General features: G+C 46.0%; 1 long non-coding RNA gene across 2 annotated transcripts; it reads left to right on the top strand.

Moving 5' to 3' along the window:
- Nucleotides 1–144: 144 nt before the first annotated feature.
- LOC125960759 (uncharacterized) lies at nucleotides 145–26,855 on the top strand. Of its 2 annotated transcripts, XR_007470757.1 has the most exons (4): nucleotides 146–2,979; nucleotides 3,325–5,254; nucleotides 23,976–24,044; nucleotides 26,135–26,855. It is a non-coding gene; the product is annotated as an uncharacterized LOC125960759 (long non-coding RNA). The 2 variants fall into 2 exon arrangements; XR_007470756.1 differs by having other exon boundaries at nucleotides 145–5,254.
- Nucleotides 26,856–27,839: the final 984 nt, after the last annotated feature.

Genomic DNA, 27,839 nt, shown 5'->3' with positions numbered 1-27,839 from the left:
AAATTTTGGCAAAGGTGCTGCAGCTGGGCACCAGTAGTGGAGGAATCAGCTTGGGGAGAGGGTAGTACCTCTACCACTACCTTAAAAAAAAAAAATTCAAATGAAAGGACCGACAAGGGATTAATCTCCAAAACATGCAAACAACTCATAGAGCTCAATATCAAAAAAAAATCAAAAAATAGGTGGAAGATCTAAATAGACATTTCTCCAAAGAAGACATATAGTTGGCCAAAAAGCATATGAAAAGATGCTCAACATCACGAATTATTAGAGAAATGCAAATCAAAACTACAATGAGATATCACCTCACACCAGGAAGAATGGCCATCATCAAAAAATCTACAAACAAATACATGCTGGAGAGGGTGTGGAGCAAAGGGAACCCTCTTACACTGTTGGTGGGAAGGTAAATTGGTGCAGCCACTATGGAGAACAGTATGGAGGTTCCTTAAAAAACTAAAAATAGAATTACCATACGACCCAGCAATCCCACTCCTGGGCGTATATCTGGAGAAAAGTGTAATTTGAAAAGATACACACACCCCAATGTTCATTGCAGCACTATTTACAATAGCCAGGACATGGAGGCAACCAAAATGTCCATCAACAGAGGAATGGTTAAAGATGTGGTACATATATACAATGGAATATTACTCAGCCGTAAAAAAGAATGAAATAGTGCCACTTGCAGCAACATAGATGGACCTAGAGATTGTCATACCGAATGAAGTAAGTCAGACAGAGAAAGACAAATATATGATATCCCTTGTATGTGGAATCTAAAAAGAGGGGTACAAATGAACTTATTTACAAAACAGAAATAGAGTCACAGATGTAGGAAACAAACATGGTTACCAAAGGGGAAAGGAGGGGGATAAATTGGGAGATTGGGATTGACATATACACACTACTATATATAAAATAGATAACTAATAAGAACCTACTGTATAGCACAGGGAACTCTATTCAGTGATCTGTAATGACCTATATGGGAAAAGAATCTAAAAAAGAATGGATGTATATATGAGTGCAACTGATTTACTTTGCTGTAAAGCAGAAACTAACACAACATTCTAAATCAACTATACTCCAATAAAAATTAATTTAAAATAATTTTAAAAACCCATGGCTCAAGCACACACCAACTACCATAAACCCTCCCTTCCCAGACTGGAGCTTAAGGAAGATGGGAATGCCTTTTTCCATTTCCTTTAATATCTATCAAACATTGGACATTAATGAATTTATTTCCTCATTGCCTTTGATCTTTGTTTTAACCAAGTTCAGCAGGTGGCAGAGGGACTTGTGAATCTTTGCTGTAACTGTCCGCCATTGGTCCCTCTTAGGAAGATCCTGCTATGATTGCTGCTGGGGCTTTTTGTTGTTGCTGTTAATTTAGGACAGCTTATAAAACAAGATAAGTCTAGTTTCCGTTTCTAGAATGATTCTTTCCTTAGAAGTACTTATCTTAAAAGGATTCATTGAGGAGCCCCCATGAAGATATCTTTAATTTTTCCTAGTGAAAGTATTTTTTGTTTTGCTAAATACATGGTATTATTTAGAGTTTCTTGTAAATTAATCCTAAAAGTACTTGGGAATTTGCTGCAAACCAGTGTTCCTTCAATGATGAGTCAAATAGTTACTATTAGAGGGCTGGAAGGTGACCCTTCCTGAACCTGTTTTTCAAGATATAGCAGCAGAGTTGTTTGCAACACTATCAGATTTCTTTTTTCTGAAGTATACTGCTTTCATGTTACCAAACTTTTTTCTCCTCAATCTTCTCTTCAAATGTCAGTTTTGTCTCAGGAAGTGACTTCCCCATTCAGCTAATAAAGTGTCTGCTCTTCCATATTTATCGGGGAATGAATGACGAGTGTCCCCACCGGCACAATGCCTGGCGTGTCGAAGGTACACAATAAGTGTTTTGTTTTAATGGAAAACACTAAGGAAATGTTTCATAATGTTGCATCACAATGATAATTTCAACAATATGCATTCATTCCAACTGAATAAAGGTAAGAATTTTTCCTACAATGTGGCTCTACTGCCAGCCAACCCCTGCATCTGCAGCCCAGCCCAAGGAACAACCTATTCCAATCCTGGAGGTAAAATCGGCTTTATTAGGATTTTACTTTGTAAGCAACTTAAGAGATTTTCAACAGTAAATTTGATTATAAGGAGTTTTACCTTACAAGTTATTCAAGTACATAATCCCTAGGAGAATCTGCTTTAACTGGCTTTAAATATACTAAGTATTATCATGCATACAAATGACTACTTATTCTGTGAAACCATAAAAAGCAAGAGAATAGGGAGATGAAGTTTATTTCAGCTTAGAGAACTTTCTAATAATCATTTTGAACATGCCGTGGACTGTCGCATAAGGTAGAACACTCAGCCTTTGGAAATATTTGGTCAGGGGTTGCATGAGGACCTGAAAAGCTAAAACAGATCGTTTTAAAGCACCCCTGTGACTGATGCAGTATTGAGAAACATTGCTCTAGGCCTTCCACTCTGACCAAAGTTTCAGCCCAAATTTGGCTGACTTAGAATGAAGTTTAATAGTAAAGTAGGATCGTAAAAGTTTGTTGTTTTTTTGTAAACCAAACTTTACACCGCTCTGATCAAAGAACCTGGAAGCGCCTGTTAGAATATTCTTCTGGGTCTCTAAGAAACTTTGAGCTAAATACTCTAGAAAGATAATTGAGAATCCTTGACATTTGTCCAGAAGTTTCCAACATTGATGAATGTGATCTTCAAGTTTTGTCTTCATCCGTTCGGCCTGCTGAAACAGAATCCCATAGACTAGGTGGCTTGTAAACAATAGTTACAAGTTGAGCTTGTTTTTCACAGTCATGGAAGCCGGGGGCACAAGATCAAGGCCCCGGCAAATTTGGTGTCCAGTGAGGGCCCGCTTCCTGGTTCACAGATGGCCGGCTGTTCCCTGTGTCCTCCCGCTGTCGCGTCAGAGGGTCTCTGGTAAGGGCACTAATCCCGTCATTAGATGAAGCCCTCCAAAAGGCCCCACTCTCTCACACCATCAGCTTGGGGTTTGGGTCTCAGCACGAATTCTGGGGGACACAAACCTTCAGTCCATGACGAGCTTGCATTCACCAGGCAGTTACTTAGTTGCAGTCAGCAGTTCTATGCCCTGCTGCAGGCTGAGTCAGCACCGAGGGGATTGAAAGCTGGCCAAGGGTGTTCTTCGGCTGTAAACACCGTCAGTTCTCCCAGGAGGCAGGCTGTGTACGCCAGGCAAGGTTTTAAGCACTTTATGAAAAGTAAGCTGTTTAATTCTCCCACCTCCCCCCGCCCCAAATCTAGCATCTACGTTTCGTGATGAGGAGTCCATGACAGAAACTGGCTGTTTGCCCAAGTTCACAAAGCGAGTTGGCAGCAGAGCCTGGCCTTGAACTCAGGCAGCTGGGTGCCAGGCCGCACAGGGACCACGAGCTGTGCCACTTCTCTGGGAGCACAGAAGGCAATGCTACCACCCTGTGATGCAGAGAACGCACTGTCCCTGTGGAAGAAGAGACCAGACAAACCGCAGACAAGCACGAATGGGCGAGACAGATTGGACTTGCACATTTAATATTGTTTCCGCACAGGAAAAGAATAGAACTGGACTTTTGGGTGTTTGGTCCTTTCCATCTCACCTAGGGTAAAATTCATCTGTGGTGGGAAAGAACATCTCCTTAGCTCCCAGTGGTGGAGTTGCTAAAATGTGCGGTGTGTGGTTACGTTTCTCTCTTTCCTCTCCAACCTCCACCGACTTGTCTGAGCACTTGAGCTCTAGTGGAAGGGCCCATTCTGCATAATCCTGGGATTATAGGTAGACCTGGAGGAGAACCACCAACACGGCAACCACTTTCCTTACCATAAATTTCTAAATTTGTAACCCACTAATTCCGAATTTTGAAATCTCATTTTGGAATAGGCAGACGCTTGCCTTTGCTCTACTACAAAGGGTGATGATTGAAGATGGTTGAATGTCTTTAAGAACATAATCTTTTTTTTTTGAAGTTAATTTTCTCTCTTTTTTAAAATAGATTTATTTAATTAATTAATTTAGGTTTTTGGCTGCCTTGGGTCTTTGTTGCTGCACGCTGGCGGCGAGCTGGGGCTACTCTTCCTGGCTGTGCGCGGGCTTCTTATTGCGGTGGCTTCTCATGTTGCAGAGCACGGGCTCTAGAGCGCAGGCTTCAGTAGTTGTGGCTTGAGGGCTCTAGAGTGCAGGCTCTGTAGTTGTGGCGCACGGGCTTAGTTGCTCCACGGCCTGTGGGATCTTCCCGGACCAGGGCTCGAACGGGTGCCCCTGCGTTGGCAGGCGGATTCTTAACCACTGTGCCACCAGGGAAGTCCCAAGGACAGAATCTTTAAGGATATTTGCTCATTGCTTGCAAACTACTCTTAAAAAATGTTACTCGCTACAACTTTGATACCCAATTAACTATGCATGAACTTCAAATGAATAAAAATGCCTTGTTTTAATTTACTTACTATTTTTATATTTTAAAAAGTGTATGCTCATGGACAGTTAGAAGAAGAAAGGGCGGAAAGTAAAGACTACTCATTTCTCCGCCATTTGCATCTCCGTGTTAACTCCAGCTAACGGTTCCTTCTATACTTCTGGGTATTGGACTTTTCTTTAATTCAGGCTGGCCTCTCTCCTTGATTTAAAATGATTTACCCAGTTTCTGCTGGGTTATATGGAATGCAGACATTGAAGAAGTGAGAAAAAGCTGGTATTGCGCTTCCCGCCCCGGGGCGCCCTTGCAGCGGGAGGCGTGCGCACGCCCGCCCCAGGGCTTCCGCCACCGCCGCCCGCGCCGGCTTCCGGTCTCCTGTCTCCCTTCCAGCCCTTCGCTGCCCACAGCAGGCCCTCTCCAGGCCCGGCACCCTTCTCCGAGATGCGCAGGCAGCGGGGTCGCTTCCTGCCGCTGCCCATTCCCTGCCTCCGTCCCCAACCCTGACCAGTTGACAGTTTGCCGCTGCGCGCCCCCCGCTCCCGGGGCCCTGGTTTTCTGGACCCTGTCTGTTCCCAAAAGCAGGTGTCTTAGTCTCGCCCAGCCACCCTGAACGTGCTTCCTCTCAGGAGCTGTTTAAAGACTGAGGAATGAACGGCTCTTCTGGCCGCCTGGCCCTCCCGCCATCTATACTTTGCCCACAGCTTTCGGATCTCCAAGAAGGGTGCATCTGGAGCTGCTTTTCCTCAGACCTGTGCTGAGTGGCGCTGGTGGAGAGCTGCTAGGAGGTGAGTCTGGGGTCTGTGTGAGGCCATGTTGTCCGTTTAAAAGCCATCCCACCCTGGTTATCTTCCCCAAGGCCTTGCCCAATGCCTGTTCCTGGCAAAGTTCTTTCCAGGAGAGGTAACACGTTAAACCTTAATCGCCACTAGAAAACCGTGCATTCCTTGATCAAAAAGCTGGAAAACCACCTTCAAACAAATTTAGCGTCTTGAAAAAACTCCACAGCAAGATTGGTAAGGTTGGGGTGGGGAGAGGAAAGAAGGGAGAGAGGACCCAGGAGAGCCTGCGGTGGGGAGCACCGGATGGCCATCTTCTCCTGCGTCATCTTTGTGCCCGTTTAAGTCTACAGAAATATGATGGTCGCCTTTCTGTGCACCATCAGGGCTCGGCATCCCCTGTCAGTCTGCAGGCTCCAGGAGGGAAGCTCTGCATCCCCTGCTGTGGCAGCTGTTTGCATCAAAGTGTTCAAAGGAGACCATGGGGGCCTGGATGTGGTCTGAGGCTAAGATGAAAACAACGCCATGGTTCAGCCCATCATACAAAACTGTTTTGTGGGAACCTCCCCTATGTCCTGGAGGTCAGCTCCTCCTTCCTCCCTGGCGGGGATAATAGACTCTGACCCTTCTGCTTGCGGCGGGTTCCACGCACTTCCTGCCGTCTCTTGCTTGAACACAGGTATCTGTTTATTCAGGTGTGGGCTGTGTTGCAATTAATCCCTTAACTAACTGTGGAGCAAGTGAACAGAATAGAGGAGTATTTAAGCGAAATGTTGCTGGGGGCGAGGGGGACTTTAAACCACCACCATGTGCCTTTCATTCGAGGCTAATTCTGCCACTAGTGCCAGGCTAGACCTTGAGGTCATTTTAATTAGAAACTCGTGTGATATGGATGCTTGTTCTCCTGCCCCAGAAACTTAGCTGCAGGTCGCGCTACGTGTTCACTAACCCCAGGACCTATGTTGAAGCAGACATTTGTCAGCCTAGTTTGAGTTTGTTAAATAGAAATGAATTGCACTTGTCACATCTTATAATTCAGATTTTTCATCAATTCATGTTGATCTCACCCTCAATTAGTATTGCTTTTAGTATTTTAAAATACTTACTTAGATATAATTGACTCATGAAAAACCTAGATTACTTTGTCCTTGAAAGCGACCACTATTTCTTTATAACTGGAAAATTGATCTGCCATTTACTTGCCATTTAAACCTAGGCAGCTATGTATTTTGAGTTTCAGTAGTTCATCTATAAATTGGAGGTGATAAATGCTGTATGTACAGCGCATCACACTTAGTGGTTTTGAGATTCAAATGATATATCGTGAGGATGGTTTAAAATACTAAATAAAGTACTGACCACATAACAAGTGGAATTAAAGCAGGAGTTCTTTTTCCCTCTTTTCTCACCAAATCAGGCTGTTCTCTTCCTTTTCTAAAATCATACAAAGGCATAGGGTAATGTATACCACATTTAATCTGATCTTTACCTCTGGGGAAAAGGAGAACGAAGTGGAGAAACTTAACTGTATCTATGGAGTTTTGTTTCTTTAAAAAAATCTGAATCAAACATAGCAAGATGTTTAAATATGATAAAGCTGGGTGATGGGTAGACATTTACTATATTTTTCTATATGTTTGGAATATTGCACAAGGGAAAAAAGAACAAGACAGGCATTCTTTGGTCTTCTGTGTCACGGCACTTCCGTTCTCCCTCACTGTGCTGCTTCTCTGAACTCATTCACGATAAAAATCTAAGTGATAAAGCATGACTGTCCCTGAGACGCGGCGAGATTGCGCGGAAGAGGCCACGGCAGGAGCACCAGGGAGCAGAAGGGGAGTGGGCTGGTCTGCAGGCGGTCACACAACTCCATTGCAGCCCCGTCCAAGCCTCACGTCTCTCCCACTCACAGCTACGCCTGTCAGACCACAAATCTGGGAATTTTACTTAGACTGGCTTCCAAACTGCTGCTCTCAGGTTAGAGAGATCAAAGTGAGGTGTGGGCTACAGTGCTGTGTCACCCACAGGCAGGCTGGCCGTGGGGTTCCTCCGGGAGCAGAGTCTTGGTGTGGTCCTTAGCCTTGGGATGCTAGAGCCGTGTGGAGGCACCCATCCCTGGTGTGGACGCGGCTGGGGCAGTGCGGGCCTGGATCCACAGCCGAGGCAAAAACCCAGACTTCTGTATGGAAGTGAAGAAAATGCATACGGAAAGCACTCAATTCTATGTATACACTGATGACTTTTCAATAAACTCATCACAGCAGCTGTGTAACGGGTCACCCAGAATGAGACACAAGGCGATACCAGCCCTAGAAAACCCTCTCACGCCCCTTCCAGTCCCTGCCCTCCTTACAAGGGCGACCCTCTCCTGGCCCGTGACTCTGATGGCAAAGATTCATTTTGACTGTTTTGTACTCCTTGTGTCTGACTTTTCTGCTCAACAGTATTTGTAAGATTCGTCCATGTTCTCGCTTATGGTGGTAATTGTTTACTCTCCTTGCTGTGTAGTTGCGTGACTGTAACAGTTTCTCTCTTCTCCTGTTGATGTCGATGCGCGCTTTTGTTTGGGGCCTCGTGCTGTGCTGCTGTTCGCGGGCGGCTGTGTGATGTGAAGCGCTGGTCCTGGTGCGGCGGCGGCGGGGCCTGACTTTCTGCTTCTCCGTCTTCCAGGTGGTGAAGACGGGGCGGCCCCATGGCCCTCTGTTTGGTGGTTTTCTGGGAGGGTCCTCAAAGCACGGCCTGCGGTCGCCCCCTAACACTCACGAGGCCCGGGGGACGGCAGGGGTCCCGTCTCCTGGTTTCTGTCACAGGCAGCTAATCACTAACCATTAAAAAAGGGTGTTTCCTATTTTCCCGAATGTGGCCACATCAGTTTACACGTGTACGCTTCCCTCACTTATGTCCACGTTTGTGTTCTAATAATTTCTGCTAAACTCATCCTTTTCTCCCCAAAGCTGTCTGCGTTTTTTTTAATGTGCTAATTATTTTGTTTTAAATTACATGGAATAGATTTTCTTTTTTTTTCCTTATTGAAGTATAGTCGATTTACAATGTTGTGCCGCTAGCTGCCGTACAGCAAAGTCTGTCTGCTTGCTTTATACCTTTTTCTGTTTCACACGTTTCACCAACATGACGACATGCTACCTTTGCACAGCGGTCCAGCTCAGGTGGTACATTCAGTCTACTTTTAAACTATATATTTTTAAACCGTAAAAAATTTAAGTGAGATCATTATTCCTTTCCCTTTAGAGGAATCTCATGTTCTTGGCAAGCAAGTTGGCAATTATGTGTCCTACTAAATATAAATCCTACTGAGTAGCCACTAGCAAATACAAACATTACTTGCCCTAAAGTAGTTTTTGAAAAATAAATCATATTGATTTTTATTTTACTGGGCCTTATTTCCACAAGCTTGAAAAATGATAAATCTCTACCTTAATATAAAAATTAGCTTTATAAATATTTACTAAATAATTTATTTTAAAATCTCAATCCCACTTGGTACCAATTTGAGTGTTAAGTATGAAAATATTTGTATAAGTGTGTATGTGTATATATATATTTGCTGATATTTATTCATTAAAAGTCACTCTGATCTCATACAAGGAGAGCAGCAGCGTGCTTCCCCCATTGAGGAAACAGTGATCCAGGTCCCAGGCTCTGCCCTTAAGAGACCCAGTCAGAAGTGAAACAGAACATGCCCCCAAATAGCTGCAGTGCAGGAATGAATAAGAAAAACATCTGTGTGGCTTCTACAGACAAGGTGATGCTGAGGTTTAGAATGTTGACTGAAAAAATTACACAACCTAAAAGTTGAGAGTTCTGTTTTATTCGGCAGATATTCTTAGGACCTCAGACCTGGGAGGCAGCATCTCAAGTAACCCTGAGAGAACTGCTCCAGGGAGGGGAGGGGAGAGCCAGGTTATATAAAAGTTTTGCAACAAAGGGCAGGTAGCCTGAACGTGAAAAGATTATTGTTAACTAAAGAAAACCAGATATCTCAATGAATTTAGAGCTTTTCTCTGTATGGGAAGTTGCAAGAGTCTGGGCTCACTGAAAGCATTCCTTTGATATGCACCTCAGCTATCTGGGGCCAGTATCCTGTGTTTTCACATCCCGAGCTTCCTCAAGGCTCACCAGAGTGGCTGCAGTCTGATGGCTGCTAGATGGCAGGTGTTCTCTGTTTCCTTCCTGAGTCCCCTCAGGGCTCACCAACTCGTGGCTGGAGGGGTGCAATTGCTGATGACTGTGACATCCTTTCTTTACTGATATGGCGGGTGATATTTTATTTCTCAAGAAGATGAGATCATTTCCATGTGGAGGATCAGGGAAGACTTGTGGGGTAACAGCTAAAGATGTATAAGGATGGAAAGTTTCCAAGATTAAACACTTGAAATAAATATTTTGAAAATACCCTGAGAGCACTGGTTCTCTGAAGGTTGTGTGAACTGTTGACTCGTGGTCATCATCGGATTGCAGTACCATCTCTTCCAGTTCTTGCTGTCCACATATGATGTTAATGCAAGTTCATGTGCCCGATGTACACTGAGGCCAGACAAATTGAAACGTCAGAGTTCGGAGCAGAGAAAGGTTTATTGCAAGGCCATACAAGGAGACGAGGTGGCTCTTGCCCTGAAAAGCCTCGAGCTCCCTGAAGGGTTTCAGCAAAGCCTTTTTAAAAGGCCAGGCCGCCCTGACCGTGGGGCCCACGCTGACCCCTGTGGCTGGAACTGGGTGTGGGCAGCAGCCAGGTGGGAGGAAACAGGTGTCACGTTATCTCTTCAATACGTGCTGTCCAAGGTGAAGTACACAGGTACCATTTTGGGTTTCTTTCCATTCCAGTTCCTTTCGGCTCCAAAATCTTAATAAGTTGCCATAAACTTACTGTGGTTCCTTTTTATTGTGCTAATGCTCTGTGGAAACTGGTTTGGGAGAACTGCTCGGGGCGGGTCCTGGCAGCAGTCAGAAGGCACATTCAGCTAAAATTTTGGGAAAGACTTTCAAATGAAGTAATGATTTTTAAAAGAATAGACAGGAGGAAGGGAACCAGCAGGGAAGGCTGAGGCTCCCAGGGAAGCTGCCCCCCCACCCGGGCCTGCCCCCCAGAAGGACATGTCACTGCTGTCCGGCCCTCGTCTACCTCCTGCAGCGATTCTCAGGGGTGGGTGGCGGTGAAGACAAGGCTAAAAAGGAAACTTGGCTAGAGAATGAATCTGGGGGCAAACGGATGATACCTAACAGCACAGAAAATGGGTGTCGGACTCAGCCTAAGAGACAGCTAGCTTCCTAGACTCCCACTGACTGGCTGATTTTCAGAGTCAGCGGACATGTGCTTCTCCTATAGCTGAGAGTTGATTCTATTTAATTCTCTTAAAAATCTAGTTTGTGCAGCAGCTGATACCATACGAACGCCATTGTAGAAATATGGATTAACTGGTGGTTTTGATTGCAGTTTGTCACTTTTTCCGAGAAGCTTTTGATGAGCTGGCTACATTATATGTTGCGTGTTCCCTGTTGCGTTTCCCCTGTGATGCTGTGATTTAGTTTTTCTACCTGCCTATTTTCCTACTACATGGTAAGCTTTTTCAGGGCATGGATTTTCTCATGTTCCTTTCTCAATAGTCAGCACAAAAATGTGAACAAGTAACAAGAGACTGTAAGTTGAATAAGATTACTTGAAAAAGAATTAAAATGTTCATAAATAAAATGTATAATAATTGACATTTAAACAAAAAATAAACTTAAGGGACAGCCTTACACCAGGAGAGAAAAACAATCAACTGGAAGACACATTTGAAGAATTTTTCTAGAATATAGCTCAGAGAGACAGATTTTATTCTAGTGTAAAAAAGAAGTTAAGACACAGAAAGGATAGGATGACATCAAAGATACATGCATTTAGGATTTCAGTAGGAGAGAATAGAGAGAAAGAAGAAGCAATATTTAAAAAAATAATGGCTGGGAATTTTCCCCAGCTGATGGAAAAACACCAGTCATTGACCAGGAAGTCCAACAAACCACAAAAACCCAGGCCTAGAGACATACTTAAACTGACGAACATGAAACAAAGAGAAGACATTAAAACAAACCAGAGAGAAAAGAGGTCATCTCTGGAAAATGGACAGCTAGGCTGAGAGCTGATGTCTTGATAGCACAGTAAGCCCCAGAAGGTGGGGGATGATGGCTATAATATTAGTTATTTGCAAATAATATAAAGTCACAACAACAAATGAGTATCCATGAAGAAATAAAAACCTGGTGTCCATGAAAAATTAATCAGTCGATCTAGGAAAGAAATGGAAGATTTTATTTATTTTATAATCTGGGAAGAACATCTCAGAAAGCTCTGAGAATTCTTCCACCCATTAGAAGTCAAGGCACAGTCAAGTTTTTTGAGAAAGCGGGCTGTACATCAAATGACATTATTTATTTATTTATTTAATTTTATTTTATTTCACTTGGCTGACCTGCGCGGCTTGCAGGATCTTCCCGACCAGGGATCGAACCCAGGCGCCTGCAGTGAAAATGCAGAGTCCTAACCACTGGATCTCCAGGGAATTCCCTTCCAGTGACATATCATTGACCGTTTACATAATCCAGGTCTAAGCACAGTCCTGGTGGGCCGCGTGAGCGCTTACAAGATCCAGAAGGAGCGTTATCTTCTAAGGAGTTGTCTTGTTGATGCTGGGAGAATGTTACTCTTTATGGTCGAGCAGGTATTTCTAGCTGATGGGGAGCCTTGGTGGATGCCTAATGCAGATACACAATGCTCAGTGAGGGGAGAGAGGAGGCCAAAGGGCAGAGAAGAACTTTTTATGTTTAAATTTTTCTTGTCTTGCCATAAAATATGAATTTTATTTCACACTGGTAAACAGTCATGATCATCGCTTTCTCGTTAAATATTGCACTGCTGATACGTTTACTTATTTTGTCATGTGCCAGCGCCCACTTGCACGTGGGCTATGGCAAGAGCCTAAATGTTATTACCAGTTTATGGAGAATCCTGAAACTGATGATGTTTTATCCTAAGTTTTTCTGAAATTGCAAAAAGAACAGTTTTTGACTGTTTGTGATCTAGTTCTTTAGTCCACTTTACACAACTTCAGTGTTTAGCAGAAGCGAGATAACTATTTGGCATATCGTAGTTTAAAGATTTTTTTTTTTGATGTGGGCCATTTTTAAAGTCTTTATTGAATTTATTACAGTACTGCTTCTGTTTTATGCCTTGATCTCTTGGTCCCGAGGCATGTGGGATTCCAGCTCCCAGACCAGGGATCGAACCCTCATCCCCTGCACTGGAAGGCAAAGTCTCAACCACTGGACCACCAGGGAAGTCCCTCAAATTTTAATCGTTTATTTTTCAGTGATCCGACCTTGTCAAGTGGTGGGTGAGGACGTTTTAGCCACTGCTCACCAGTGGAGCCACACAGCACATCCTGAGAGGCAGCTGCACCTGGACTGGACTTTCTGACCCTGTCTGAGCTGAGGAAGAAACGGAGATGGGGGGAGACAGTGGAAACCAAAAGGAAAGACGGGCGGTTCTCATTCCCATGGTGGGTGCCAACTGGAGGTCATGCCCTTCACTACTGCTAAGTCATAAACGTGGATGAGACCCAGTCTCTACTCTCCCTACGACTGGAAATTGATACGTAATCAAAGAATCGTACTACAGTTATTACGAATCCGATGATAGTTTAGAATTCTTATGGTTTCTTATTTCACTGAGAAGGGCATACCGAGATACAGTTTTCCTGTTAACAATGATTATATGTCAGCTCCTGATATGTTGCACTAGAAAAACACACGGCTTCTATGAAGTCTCTGCCAAAAGTGCATGACCTGAACGGAATCATTAGGAAACAGCCGAGCAGCCCAAATGCAGGGACTTTCTACAGTGTACTGAAGTGTAGTCTTCCAAACTGTGAAGCCTGTGGAAGACAAAGACTGAGAGCTGTTCCAGATTAAAGGAGACTCAAGAAATACGACAGCAAGTGCAGCACAGGAGCCAGGCTTTTCTTTTGCTAAAAGGACGTTTTTGATGCCGAAAGCTCAGTTTCAGCGTGCACCGGTGCTGAATCAAATCTCGGAGAGAGTTTTGGGTGAAATAGAAAAGGAGAGCTTTATTACTTTGCCAGGCAAAGGGGGACACAGCGGGCTCCTGCCTTGAAAAACTATGTGTCCCCCTCCTTGGAGAAGATAGAAGTTTTATAGTAATTGTTCCAAGAGGGCGTGGTCTGCTCGTGGACACTCTTCTGATTGGCTGGTGGTGAGGTAATCGGGAGTCGGCATCATCAACCTTCTGGTTCCAACTAGTCTGGGGTCTCCGTGCTTGTGGGCAGCAGACAGTGAACTTCTCCCGCCTGGAGGGGGTTTCAGTACCTGCAAAGCAGCTCAAAGATATTGTCGTGTGCATCTGTTGGTGGGGGTTTCAGTACCTGCAAAGCAGCTCAAAGATATTGTCGTGTGCATCTGTTGGTGGGGGTTTCAGTACCTGCAAAGCAGCTCAAAGATATTGTCGTGTGCATCTGTTGGTGGGGGTTTCAGTACCTGCAAAGCAGCTCAAAGATATTGTCGTGTGCATCCCTCGAGGGGAACCAGGACCTGCCCCGAGGCTGCTCTTGACTGTTCCCCCTGGTCTCACATCCCTTCCCTCCCCTAGTCAACAACTGCTTGAATCTGCCCATTGGAACTCAGGGAAGGTCACAGGGGCTGGAAGAAGTCTGTTTCCTGTGATCAAAGAAATGAGGGGGGGGGCCTTCCCTGGTGGCGCAGTGGTTAAGAATCCGCCTGCCAATGCAGGGGACACGGGTTCGAGCCCTGGTCCGGGAAGATCCCACATGCCGTGGAGCAACTAAGCCCATGTGCCACAACTACTGAGCCCACGAGCCGCAACTACTGAGCCCACGTGCCGCAACTATGAAGCCCGCGTGCCTAGAGCCCGTGCTCCGCAACAAGAAGCCACTGCAATGAGAGGCCCCCGCTCACCACAACTAGAGAAAGCCCACGTGCAGCAATGAAGACCCAACACAGCCAAAAACAAAAAGAAAAAACCTACTATTTAAAAAAAAAGAAAAGAAAAGAAATGGGGGACACAGAAAGGCTTTGTGCCCAGGAGCCCCACAGGGCCCTGCTCAGTATCATTATTAAGCTAAATTGGCCAAGTCTGAATAAGGCGTGTAGATTATAATGGTATTGTGTGATGATAGTTTCCTGGTTTTGGTCTTTGTTCTGTGGTTATGTAAGAGACTGTCCTTGCTTCTGGGAAATACACACTAACTATCTGCACTTAAGGACACCACGGCTGCAACTTACTCTCATATGATTCAGGGGAAAAAGCAAGAGACAGAGAAGGTCAGGGCAGGTGTGGCAAAATGTTAACATTTGAAGAATCAGGACAGAAGATGCCTGGAAATTCTTTGTGCTCTTATTGCAACTTACAGTTTTTTAAAAAAGGTAACAGAATAAAACTATTATTCAATAAAACTATTATTCAACTATTATTCAAACTAAGATAAAGCATTTCAAGTATTGGTAGCACTCACTAGAAGCAGGTTAAGTCCCTTTAAAGGGGAAGACACTGGGTTGCTCTCTGAAAACATGAGATTTTTTTTTTTTTTTTTTTTTTTTTTTTGCGGTACGCGGGCCTCTCACTGTTGTGGCCTCTCCCGCCGCGGGGCACAGGCTCCGGACGCGCAGGCTCAGCGGCCATGGCTCACGGGCCCAGCCGCTCCGCGGCATATGGGATTTTCCCGGATCGGGGCACGAACCCGTGTCCCCTGCATCAGCAAGCGGACGCCCAACCACTGTGCCACCAGGGAAGCCCAAAACATGAGATTTAATAGTCCCTGGAACTTCCCTTTTTATGTCCCATAAATGCAAACTCAAGTTCCAAATTCCCCACCAGGTGTGCAAGTCGTGTGCTTGGACTGAGTGTTTTGTTATTGTTTTTCCTGAACCTGCTTTTGAAGGCACCTCTAGAGTGGGACTAAGCCACCTGCCAAAGGTAACAGTGACAGGGCTGGGCCTTCTGTGCAACCTCTTCCGTTGACTCGTTTAAGAATCAGTCCAGTTAGACTTAGCTTTCACAAATGTGTTAATCAAATCAATTCCTGAGTCCCCATGTACTGTATAGTAGGTTTGCACAGTAATAAAAAAATGTTTTAATGGAATCTCAGCAACAGGGTTTCCTTTGTTTAATTCTCATTTAGATTCTTTTTAAAATTTTTTACTTTCTTTTTTAATTGAAATATATTTGACATATAACATATAAATTTAAGGTGTACAACATGTTACTTTGATACATTTATACATTGTAGCGATAATTAGCGCCTCTATCACATTGCATAATTATCTTTTCTTTTTAGTAGTAGTATTTCAGGATCCCTTTCCCAAAAGCAGGTAAACTCCAGCCAGGGTGGAGCTGATGACTCACTGTGGTCCACGGCAGGGCTTTTTAGGAGTAGTTGAACTTAAGAATCATTTAGTTCTTGGCAAGACTGATGGTTATAATACACTATTGCTGTCTGTTAGATTCCTTTACTGGCTCATTTATGAGGGCATGGTCTCAGCTACTAGGACTGGTTCTCCTAAAAAGCACTAAACTGTTAAAAACTACTAAAACTGTTAAGAAACAGTTCAAATGCCTAGGGTGTTGCATTGTTGAGATGATGTTCCTGTAAGACTCCCTGTTTCTTCTGCCAACCCTCTGCGATGGTGTTTCTTGCTGTAACTAGAGGCTGGGGACTTTTTCCCACCTCCAGTGGTGCTCCGGTCACGTTCCAAACAGAGCCTGGGCCCAGAAGATGACGCTGCTGGCCAAACCCCTTTCCAGCAGACACGGAGCAATCTAGCGCAGCACCCCTGGGTTTTCTCTCCAATATTCTTGGAAAGAGGAGCTTGTTGCCCAGTGCTTAGGATGCTTCTGTCGTCACATCGACCGTTCACGTCAAAGTGGTTTCATCTGCAGCATCTCCCCCTTTGTAGGGATTCATTCAGATTTTTTCAAGTGCACTTGTTCTCTACCTTCTGAATTCAAAGAGTATTTGTACTCAGTGATGGATTTAAGCATTAGGCCAAATCTGCTCGAAGAAAAAACCAGACATTTCTCCAGAGTTTTCTGCAGCCTTCAGTGAAACAGTGATCTTACTTCGGAAACTCTGTGAGGGAATCAGTTGTAATCTAGAGGCTCTGACCTGCCTTTTACAAAAGGTCATTTATATTTTCTAACAGTGCAAGGTTAAGAGGGAAAGAGAACCCAGGGAACTTGCTGCTCTTTGTTGTTGTTGTTATTGGGTGGGTGTGTGTGCCAAATCCAGCCTGATGGCTGAGCCTTTTTTTTTAAATATAAATTTATTTACTTATTTATTTTTGGCTGTGTTGGGTCTTCGTTGCTGCGCTCGGGCTTTTCTCTAGTTGCAGCGAGCAGGGGCTACTCTTTGTTGCGGTGCATGGGCTTCTCATTGCGGTGGCTTCTCTTGTTGCAGAGCACGGGCTCTAGGCACGTGGGCTCAGTAGTTGTGGCTCGTGGGCTCTAGAGCGCAGGCTCAGTAGTTGTGGTGCATGGGCTTAGCTGCTCCGCGGCATGTGGGATCTTCCCGGACCAGGGCTCGAACCCATGACACCTGCGTTGGCAGGTGGATTCTTAACCACTGCGCCACCAGGGAAGTCCCTATTTATTTTTTTTAATTAATTTTTATTGGAGTATGATTACTTTACAATGTTGTGTTAGCCTCCACTGCATAACAAAATGAATCAGCCGTACACATACAGATATCCCCTCCCTTTTGGACTTCCCTCCGATTTAGGTTACCACAGTGCATTAGGTGAGTTTCCTGTGCTAACAGCATGTTCCCATCAGTTGTCCATTTTATCCATAGTGTCAGTGAGGAACTTCCTGCTCTTAAAGGGCTGGGAATTTTCTTTTTTCCTGCCCTCTATTTTTTTCTGAAAGGGTGCATTAAGCATAATGGAGGGTTCACAGGAATACTTAGAAATTATATGATTCCTTGTGTTTTCAAAGCCCGAATCTCCTTTTTTTTTGCGGTACGCGGGCCTCTCACTGTTGTGGCCTCTCCCATTGCGGAGCACAGGCTCGGGACGCGCAGGCTCAGCGGCCATGGCTCGCGGGCCCAGCCGTTCTGCGCGGCATGTGGGGTCTTACCGGACCAGGGCACGAACCCGTGTCCCCTGCATCGGCAGGCGGACTCTCAACCACTGCGCCACCAGGGAAGCCCTCCAGGTGGTTTTTATGTTGTTAACTTTGCATTTTGGAAAATGTTAAAAATAAGGGAAGGTATGTGAACCCCAGTGTCCCCACAAACCAAGTTCCACAGTTATCAACGTTTTGGTGAAACTGTCTTTCATCTATCTATTCACCTACCCACTTTCCCCATCTCATGTTATTGTGAAGCAAACCCGGACATCAAAAAAAGTGTTCATAAGCATTGTTGAAATGTCTAAAATTGCATCTGGTAATTTTGTAATATAAATTTGCCAATTTTCTACAGATAGTAAAAATAAAAGAACTTACTGTGCTGCCAGGTTACACGTCACCAGGGTGTGTGAATGTGAAGGACATGGGCATGTGTAATTTGGAAATTCCTGGTCCTCTATGAAATGTTTGGATTTTTAAATTCTTACTAAAACTCAAGATTGAAAAAACGCGTTTGTGTGCATGTGCGCACACACACAATCGCAATACTGTTACGCCTAAAGTACTGGCAAGAATTCCTTAATGTCATCAGATACTCAGAGTGCTCAAATTTCTCCAATTTTCTCATATTTCTAAATAGTTTGGTTGTTTTAAAAATTAGGTTCATGCATTTGAATCAGTCATTATCATTATGTCTCTTAAATCTCTTTTAACTGATAGGTTCCCCCAGTTACCCATCAACATTTTTTTTTTTGATGTTGAAGAAACTGGGCCATCTTTGCTGTCGAGCTCCCACAGTCTAGATTTTGCAAACTGCATCCCCATAGTGTCATTTAACATGATCTTCTGTCTCCTTATTTCCTGAAAATTGGTGTCCTATCTAAGGCTGAGTCACACTCAGGCTCCATTTTGGCAAGAACACTTTTAACAGCAGACCCACAAGAGCTGTTGTGGGTCTACTCTAGCTGGTCTACTCCTGTAAAAGGAAACTTCTTCTCATCAATTATTTGGTTACCCTGAGGTATAGTTCATATAGGAAAAGAAGGGTACATGCCTGGGTTTCCCCTTTATTTGCAGGTTTTCCAAACAACAAAATGGTTTCCTAGCATCTTCCAGAGGCGACCAGTGATCTGTACAAAGACATCATGATGAGTTCTGAGCTTTAACACATTTACTGGGCTTCTGCCTTCTGAAATTATTTTTTATGCTCTAATTTTCATATTATAAGCTAACTCGAGAGGGTTTTTCTAACCTTTGATTGGCTCTCATATTGGCTGATAACACCTTTGACACAACTCTTTTCTTTCCCAATATGACAATATCTTCCAAGTTCCTTGGTACACTGTCTTCTGCATACCTGGAATTGGACAGTTCTCTAAGGCAGCCTAGTTTTTTGTTGAGAAATGCTGTAAGGACCTCTAAGGTGCTCACTGCTATTGGGCTTATCATTGTTTCTAGGTCTTTCAGAGGACAGTGCTACAGAATTCTTTTTTTTTTTTAATTAATTTATTTATTTTTGGCTGCGTTGGATCTTTGTTGTGGTGCACGGGCTTCTCATTGCAGTGGCTTCTCTTGTTGTGGAGCACGGGCTCTAGATGCTCAGGCTTCAGTAGTTGCAGCACACGGGCTCAGTAGTTGTGGCTTGTGGGCTCTAGAGCGCAGGCTCAGTAGTTGTGGCACAGGGCTTAGTTGCTCCGTGGCATGTGGGATCTTCCTGGACCAGAGCTCGAACCCGTGTCCCCTGCATTGGCAGGTGAATTTTTAACCACAGTGCCACCAGGGAAGTCCCAGAATTCATTTTTAGAAATCAAATATATTACTAGCTGTAAGACTTAGATCAATATGATTTACTTCTCTGAGCCTCAGTTTTCTCATCAGCAAAGTAAAGATGAGTGATCCCTACCATCTCATAGGCTTGTTACAGGAACTTAACAAGGTAGCACATGCTGCGATTAACTCAGATGTCCCTCTGCACAGCTCGGAATGCAAGTCACAGGCTGTACTTTGATTTTAGACCAGTTGTGCGTAAGCTCTTACGTGCTCTTGGGAGGTGATAGCCTCGAAGTGCAGTCTATCTCCTTCCTTTCCTTCCTGCCCCTCCCTCTTAGTGCACACAGGATACCCCTCATAATAGGGGTCCTTAGGGGAGTCCCATCGACCTGTCTTCTTTGGGGTGCCGCCTGCAGTGGGTGGTCAGGAAGACGTGAAGGCTGAGAGCACCGGCCCTGCCACAGCCCCTCCTAAACGCAGAGCTACCACCTCGCCATCCCCGACTTCTCGCTGACCAGCACTCTCTTGACAGCTTTTTCTTAAACTCTCAGAACTCAAAAGGTCGTTTCATCATTTTCCTAAAATATGCGAGGGATGCCTCTTGATGCCTCCACTCTTGTGAGACCCGGATTTTTCGGTCCTTGCGAAGCAGCCGGCATTTTCTCTTTAAAGTAGAAAGTAAAAGCCAGTGTGATGCCTGGTGCAGCCCCTTTCCAGCAGAGGCCCTGCTCCAGGAGGCCAGCACGGAGCCAGGGGCTGCTTCGTGGGGGGAGGGGGCGTGAGGGCCAGACCTGGCCGCTCAGGACCGTGTCCACTCAGTATGTGATCCCAGCAGGGAGACAAGTGGCCTGCGGTTTTCAGACGCCTCACCTCCAGGTCTCAACCCCATCCCTTATCTTCAACCCATCCCACCTACTGTGTAGGCTCTGGGCTTTGATTCCCAAATAGAATTCCCATAGAATCTGTAAAGTTAGAGCACCATTTCATTAATTTTGATTTGGAGTTCTGAATTTTAGACTATTTAAAATTAAGTAAGACACTTGAACCCACAGGTCAACCATAGCTTCACTAAAACTGGGGCAGTAGACCCTGTACCCCTGGGTGAGGCACTAGGAGGCTTTCAGCACCACTTACGCATAGTCTGCTGCAAAAAATGGAACCCGATCTCATCGAGCCTGTAACACTAACTGCCCGTTAGGGAATGGCAGGGACAGTGAAACAATTAAATGACATCATGAGGATGTCATCAGTCAATCCAGAATGTGGAAAACTCCAGAGGACAAGCGACCAGGTCCTCCCAAAATTAATGGCATAAAAAGGGAAGGGAAGGATGGTTACAAAAGAGACTTAAGGGACAGATTAGCCAAATATACTATGTGGAATTTGTTTGAATCCTGATTCCACCAGAGCAATTGTAAGAAAAAGTTCTTAAGACAATATGTACAATATGAAAAAAACTTAATTTTGTGACATATGATAATAGTATAGTGGGTATGTTTCTTAAAAACTTTTCGTCAGTTACAGAGGCATACTACAGTATTTATAGGAAGAAAGGCATGATATAAGAGATTTGCTTTAAAATATTCTGAAACAAAACAAAGTACCAGTGTTTGTGGGGAAGAAGTATAAAAATAACATGTGCAAGATGTTGATTTTTTGAAGCTGGGTGGTAGGTTTAAGGAGGTTTATTATATTATTCTCTCTGCTTTTTATATGTTTAAAACTTTCTGTAACAAAAACGTTTTTTAAAGCAAAAAACAGTAAAAATAAAAAAGTGAGAGAGGGAGAGGAAGGGAAGTTTTCACAATATGGTCTAGGTGGAGACAGAGGTGCCTTGTACCCTGCTTCTATCCAGCCAGATGGCGAGAATTGATCAATTTGGGGTATATTTGGGAGGAGTAGAGAGCTGTTTTCTAGTGGTGTTAGGAAAGGGGTGAAGATGAAGAATGTCACCTGCCGTATCAGTAAACAAAGGATGCTGTGGCCATCAAGCCACCAGCCACTGCAGCCGCCTTGATGTGCACCCTGAGGAGATTCAGGATGGAGAAAAGCAGGATATTGGCCCTAGATCATTAAGGTGCACATCAAAGGAATGATTTCAATGAGCCCAGACTCTTGCATCTTCCCATACATAGAAAAGCTCTAAATTCATCAACAGTAATCTTTTGATGTTCTGATGACCTGGTTTTTATTGCAAAAACTCCTATATATCCTGGCTCCGTTCCCCCACCCAAAACCTAGCCACCACTGCCTTGCCTCTACAGAGAAGCCCCTCAGAGCCTTCTGAGAGGCTGCATCCCAGGCTTAAGTTCTCAGAAGTCGGCCAAATAAAACTTAACTCACAACTTTTAGGTTGTGCATTTGTTTCGGTCGACGGGGGCGGGGGGGGGAATTGATTATGATTCCTCAGTTTTGGGCTGCGGCGGCCAGAAGGATGGCCATAAACTTGTTGAAGAAAACTGGGAGATGGGAGAGGTAGGCAGAGCTCCAAAGTTTGGTTGTGGCCACACTGAGTCTGAGATGGGATTAGAAATCTCGGTCCCCAGGCAGACATCCAGCCCTGGGGCTCAGGGGAGATACACACTTAGGACTCATCAGCCAGACGATAGCATTAAAACTAGGGGATTGAATAAGTTCACTAGGAGAGAGTATGGTTAAAGAAAAGTAGTTTGTGTAGCGCTAGAATTTTCCAGAATCTCCGAGATGAACACTAAGAAATCTGAGGCAAAAAGGAAAATCAGGCTTCTGCAGTAACACATTCAAGCACACATTCAGACCGCAGGCGCCTTGTGTTGGCTGGTGTCTCTACACCCACAGGCTTCGGGAACTCTCGCTGGGAAGTCACTGCGGTGCCGTCTGGATGCAGCCTGGGGTGGAATGTAAGCTTGCGGTCAGCACTCCACTTTCCAAAAAGCAATGCTGTCATCTAAACCTGGACCTTGTTTCCTGTCTGCTTCCCCGGCTGCTTGTCAGTATTTGATTTTCAGATCACAGGACCCCGTATTGCCAAACCCCAGGCCTGTCGCTTAAAACAAACAGAAGAGGAAGTCAACAGGAACCGTGCTGATCGAGCTGTCCACTTGGGAAACTTTCCCTTGGTCCTTTGCTGCTGCTGGCCCCCACCCACCCCTAGGGAGAGCGGTGCAGTGCTAACTGAGCGGCTTTTGTTTGTTTCCTGACTCCGTGGCCCCAAAGGACAATGCCACATTCACAAGCCAGTGGGACCCCAAATGTCTGCAGATGCCAGCAGCAAGGTTACTGTTCAGTCTGTTGGCAAACTTCTCCCTGGTGCGTGCCTGCACGGGCTGTGAATTTAATTCCCTGACCTCTGTCTCTTGAGCCTTGACTGCCAGGAGTGCAGGGTCAGCCTTCCAAGGTAAAGAACTTTAGAGGCGGATTGGAGGAAGGAGGTGGGGTTCACGTTGCAAATTCTCACCAGTTTAGTCGGTAATTTCAGCTCCTTCTCCTAGAGCAGCGGGTAGTCTATGAATTGGCCGAGTGGGCAATCAGTCGAGGTCAGTGGGTGATGCCTCAAACTCACCCTTTTAGCCAGAGATTTCCTTCTCTGTGTAAAGCCATTAGTGAGTGAGACCGTGCCTTATAAAAATAAATCCAGGTCCCCCCAAGTTTCTGTCTGAAAGGAGACCTTCTAGGTGAGTATGGTGGGGAGGTGAGGAGACAGCTAGGGCTGATCATGTAGACAGAGACAGAAGACACGGGATGTGCAGACTTGGAACAACGTTCTAGGTCCTGGAAATTCCCCCACGAGGCTGCCTTGAGTTGCGTGATCTACTCGCCTGTCCTTATGCTCAAGTCCTTTTTTCCCCCTTCAGCTGGTGTAAGTGGATTTCTTTTTTTTTCTTTTTTTTTTGGCCATACCACGTGGCATGCAGGATCTTAGTGCCCCAACCAGGGATCAAACCCGTGCCCCCTGCAGTGGAAGCACAGAGTCTTAACCACTGGACTGCCAGGGAAGTCCCGATTTCTATTACATAGAGTCAAAGAGTCCTTGATGCAGATTTGGTGAGTCAGTTAGGACAATGGGTGTCACCTCACATTTCTGAGGCCACAGATGCTCCTTGTGCTGGCAGGGCTGGGGAGGAGAGGAGACCCCAGTCTCAGAAGAGGCCCCAGGTATGTGGGGAGCCCTGCGGGACCTGCCAGGGACAGCCAGCAGGTTCAAACCTCCAGTCTGTGCACCAAGCACAACCATTCTGTTTCATGACTTTAGTGGGAACCCCTACACCACAGTGCGGGGCTTCTCCACGTTCCACGCGAATGTGCATCACCTGGGAGCCTTGTTGAATGCGGATTCAGTAGGTGTGTGGTGGGGTAGACACCCCTAACTCCTAACCAGCGCCCAGGTGACCTAAGAGTAGAGTAACCTGGCCAGGTCACCTTGGCTCGGACCTGCCTCTACCCTAATTAGAGCCAATAGGCTTCTGCTGCTTCACTTAGAACCATGCTTGTTAACTGCTACCTTCACCCCATAAACAAGAAGGTAAGACACAGTGCTTACCAAAAAGTGAAAATCTTACAGCTTTTGTTGAGAACTAGAAAATAAACACCTGACGACCTAAGCATTCAAAAAGGGGGGGGGGATGGGAATTCCCTGGCGGTCCAGTGGTTAGGACTTTCACTGCCTCGGTCCTGGGTTTCAGCCCTGGTAGGGGCAGTAAGATCTGCAAACTGCAGTGCGGTACAGCCAAAAAGAAAGGGGCGGCGGCGGGAGGCTTCTTTCAAGCTGGGAACAGAAAGCTTGGAGACGGCTTGGAAAGGAGTAATTTACCTGTCTGCTTGCCTCAGCAGAAGAGTCCTAGTGATCAAGGTTCCTGAAAATGGTGCTTGAAATGCATCACAGGGGTTCAGTGTTTAAAGGTATTGTGAATTTTATACTTACCTAAAATAATTTGTTTTCTTTTTTGGTAAAGCATCTGACTAATTCCTCATTTATCTGTTCTAAAATTCCAAGTTTTTTTACACTCCATTTTCTAAGAGCTGAATTCCAGAACACAAATTTCCTTTATGGAAATTCCCCCCCTCGCGTGTTTACTTGGGCAGAGATGAACTTGGGGACGCGTGACAGCCCGTGGGGGCTGTGACCCCGCCCTCACAGCACGTCACACTGATATGATGACATGACATGCAACCGTTTGTTGCAAAACAGTTGTGTCCTTTTCTTAGGGCAAGGCTGCAATGACCCTGAAGCTTCCCAGAACAGTCGCGGTTCTGGATGTGCCTTGCAGGGCCCTGCTGTGTGTGGCTTTGATTTTTCAAGTGATTCACAAACATTTGTGCTTGTTTGGATTTTGTGGGAAGCAAAAGTCAGGGAGATGATGGAAATTCATTATACATTCTAGTGGTGTGACGGCACACGGGTAGCAGCCAGGCTCAGGAAACGGCCTAAGCTGCACAGATTGACAGTGGGAATTTGATCTGGGGAATTTGGAGCAATGTCTGAGGAAGCCCGCAGAACACGGTGGAAGGCAAGCTGTCCCAGACATTAGCCATTTCAGGAAAGGCAGAAAGGACACGGACAGGGGGTGAATCCAGGTGTCCAAGAGCAAGGACCACCGTGTGAGCTGGAGCCACCGGGGCTGCCTGGTGGGGCTGGGGCCCTGGGGGAGGAGCTGCCCAGCCAGAGCTGCAGCACACATGAGACACAGCCAGAGGAGCAGGGGGGAGGGGGAGGGGAGGGGAGGGGAGGAGAGGGGAGGGGCCCTGCCTCCCTCCTTCTCCTGCCAATCTCCCGCCAGTACCTCCCACTGTCCAGTCCTACCTGGAAGCAGACGGCAAACAGCTGGCACTCATTTGTGGCTCAGCATCAGTTCTCTTGTATCCGCCTGTATTTGACTCCTGTTTGATGATGTCATGGGTCCAACCACCAGGAATAGCTCTCCTTAATGTACCCTCTCCCGCCAAGTGGAGAGACACAAAGTCTCAGCAATCTCTGGATCTATCTCAAAGTCCAGGATCTCTGGTGATGCACAGCCCCCTTTGTCAGATCCAGATGTGGCTTCAAATGTGGTCTATGAACTGCACGGGTTAAGTACCACCCATTTTCCTTGTCTAAAATAATAAGCAAGAGATAAAGCGGAAATATAGGTGCATGTGTATGGGTAATTTTAACACTTACTGATGTGTTATGTTTTATATTTATTTATTCATTATATTTTACTCTTTAAAACTACTACAGTTCTCATTTCTGTAACCGTCACTGGGTTGATATGGTCACTTTTTTGTTTTTCACCCCCCATTCCAAGTTCCCTTTGCCATCGTATGGTTGACATTCTCTAGCTGGTGGGATGACAGAAACGTTTGCTTCTGAATAGTTCGACGCGTCTGTGGTCCTGCCTGTAGTTTTCCCTTAGATTTTACTTTGGGACATGGAAGTATTAAGAAGGACCCACTAAACCCCTGGACGCCCCAGCTGGTCCTCTCTTGTCCCCAGGATCTAGGGCCAACCGCCTATCCCCAGGGAAAGCCAGCTCAGCATGTCCCCTTCTCTGTCTGCCTGGTGGGTCAGTGGCGTGAGGAGCCCCAAGTAGCCAGGTCTCAGCGTGAGTCAGTGGCACCTTGTTGCAGCCTCGGACGAAGGCTCCCCCCCTTGACAACCGAGGACTCTAGGCCTGCGGATCCAGTTTTCAAGGCTGGAAATGGTTTACGAGGTGGTGGTGAGAGGGTCCCTATCATCTCTACCCTGACCCCTGGACCTGTGAACCCTGCTGTGGAAGAAACAGCACATATACCCTCCTTGGTGCAAAGCATTCAGGGGCAGCACCCAGCCTTGCTTCCCAGCTGGTTCCTTAACCAACCATTTGTAAGATTGGGCTCAGGCAGGTCCAGGAGGTTAGGGTCCCATAACAGCTCCTGCTGCCTTGCCCTCCCTCCCTCACCCAAACTCAAGCCCTCGTGGAAGCTCCTTATGTCCATATGAGAGGACAGAAAAGCTTGGGTCTGGTTTACAGATGCTTCTGCGCAGCCTGCTGGACCAGCACGGAAGGGACTGTGGCTGCACTCAGACCCTCTCCAGGGCCTCCCTCGAGGACAGCGTGGAGAGAGACCTTCCCAGTGGACGGAACTGTGGGCACCTTGCCCAGCTGGAGAGAGAGCCGGAGGTAAGGATCTGCACTGGTTCGTAGATGGCAGCTCATGGCTTGGCTGGTTGGTTGGGGGCTCTGACAGGGAGCCTGGGGAGTGGGCAGAGCACGGTGATGTCTGTGTCCCCTGTGAGAGCTTCCAATGGCATCCACTACAGAGGAGGCTTTCAGAAGTCAGGTGAACAAGATGACGTTAGTGTGTGAATGTTAGCTCCCCACGCCCCCACTTGCTCGGTGGCCCCCTGTGCAAAGTGGTCATAGCGACAGGGGTGAAGCCTGTGCGTATGGACAAGCCCTCCCCAAGGCTGGTCTGGCCACTGCTGTTGCTGAGCGCCCAGCCTGCTGGTGGCAGAGCCCACGCTTCTTCCCCGAAAGGGCGCTGCTTCCAAGAGGGGGTGGTGACGGGCCAACTACGTGGTCGTGGGTTGGTTGCATTGGACCCCTTTCCTCCATGGACAGGGCGGCAGTTTGTCACTACAACAGACAACTGTTCCGGCTGTGGACTTGCTTTCCCTGCCTGCGCTGCTTCTGCTAACCCCACTATTCTTGGATTCAAAGAATGTTCTGTTTACCATCATGATAAATGTTCTATTTAAATGCGTGCACAGCCGTGTGGCCTGGTGGCTCACACAGCACCCAGTAATGATGGCAGCTTGAGTGCCCGCTGATCTGGTGTCCCCTGGTCAACTTTTCAGTCTCTAGACAAGCCCAAGAGGAAACCTCCAGCTGTTTCTCAAAAACATGGATTACAGTTCTTGGTAGAATAAAATGGATTTGCGCTGGGTGGTAGAAACAGGGGTGTTTTGGCTTTCCAGAGGTTCACGTTGACGTATTTCAGTGCTGATTCAGCCCTCGAAAGTCTGGTTGTTTCCTTTCCTAGATGTACAGTCACCTGGTAACTGACCTCAGGTCCCTTTGGGAAGGGCTCTGAGGAAGACTCATAGATTATTATATTTCTGACAGTGCTGAAGATTCCTTCCTAAGAGGACCTGGCCTCCTCTTCCTCAGGGTTTGGGGCTCCTGTGAGCTGACAAAGGTCTGGGAGTCAAAAGAGAAATAACTTCCTTTTCTGGTCACTCAGTCATGCTTCTGCTGACCTAGAACTTTTCTGCTTGTGTGGATGAAGTAACCTTAGTCGGGTGCCCTTCCATTTCAGATCTCTGTAGTTCAGACAGTCTTCTCCCCTTTTGCACATCACAGTAATTGCACCCATTTGTCTGCTGGACCCTTTGCTGCAGGACCCCGCCATTCCTGCTGATCAGAAAGCCCATTTCAGTGCAGAGGCTCCCGCTGTCATTCGCACAGGGCTTTTCAAGGCTGCTGGTCCTCTACTCACCAGAGCATCTCTCAGAGCCTTAATAAAGGGAGTCTCCAGGTCCTCCTGGGAGGTGGTGAGGAGGTGGGCTGCACAAAATAATTTCTTTTCAACTTTCTCATATTCCTAAATCTTTGGATTCCTTCCTTGACATTATCCCAGGGAAGTTCTGGCCTCTCTTGTTAAATGTAGACTACCGTCGGGCCCACATTTCAGTCAACCAACCAACCAGATTGTTAGAGCCAGCGCACAAAGTCC

Source organism: Orcinus orca, chromosome 13 (genome assembly GCF_937001465.1).
Source record: "Orcinus orca chromosome 13, mOrcOrc1.1, whole genome shotgun sequence".
Classification (NCBI taxonomy): domain Eukaryota; kingdom Metazoa; phylum Chordata; class Mammalia; order Artiodactyla; family Delphinidae; genus Orcinus; species Orcinus orca.
The sequence above is the reverse complement of the archived record's forward strand: the minus strand, read 5'-3'. Positions and strand labels throughout refer to the sequence as shown.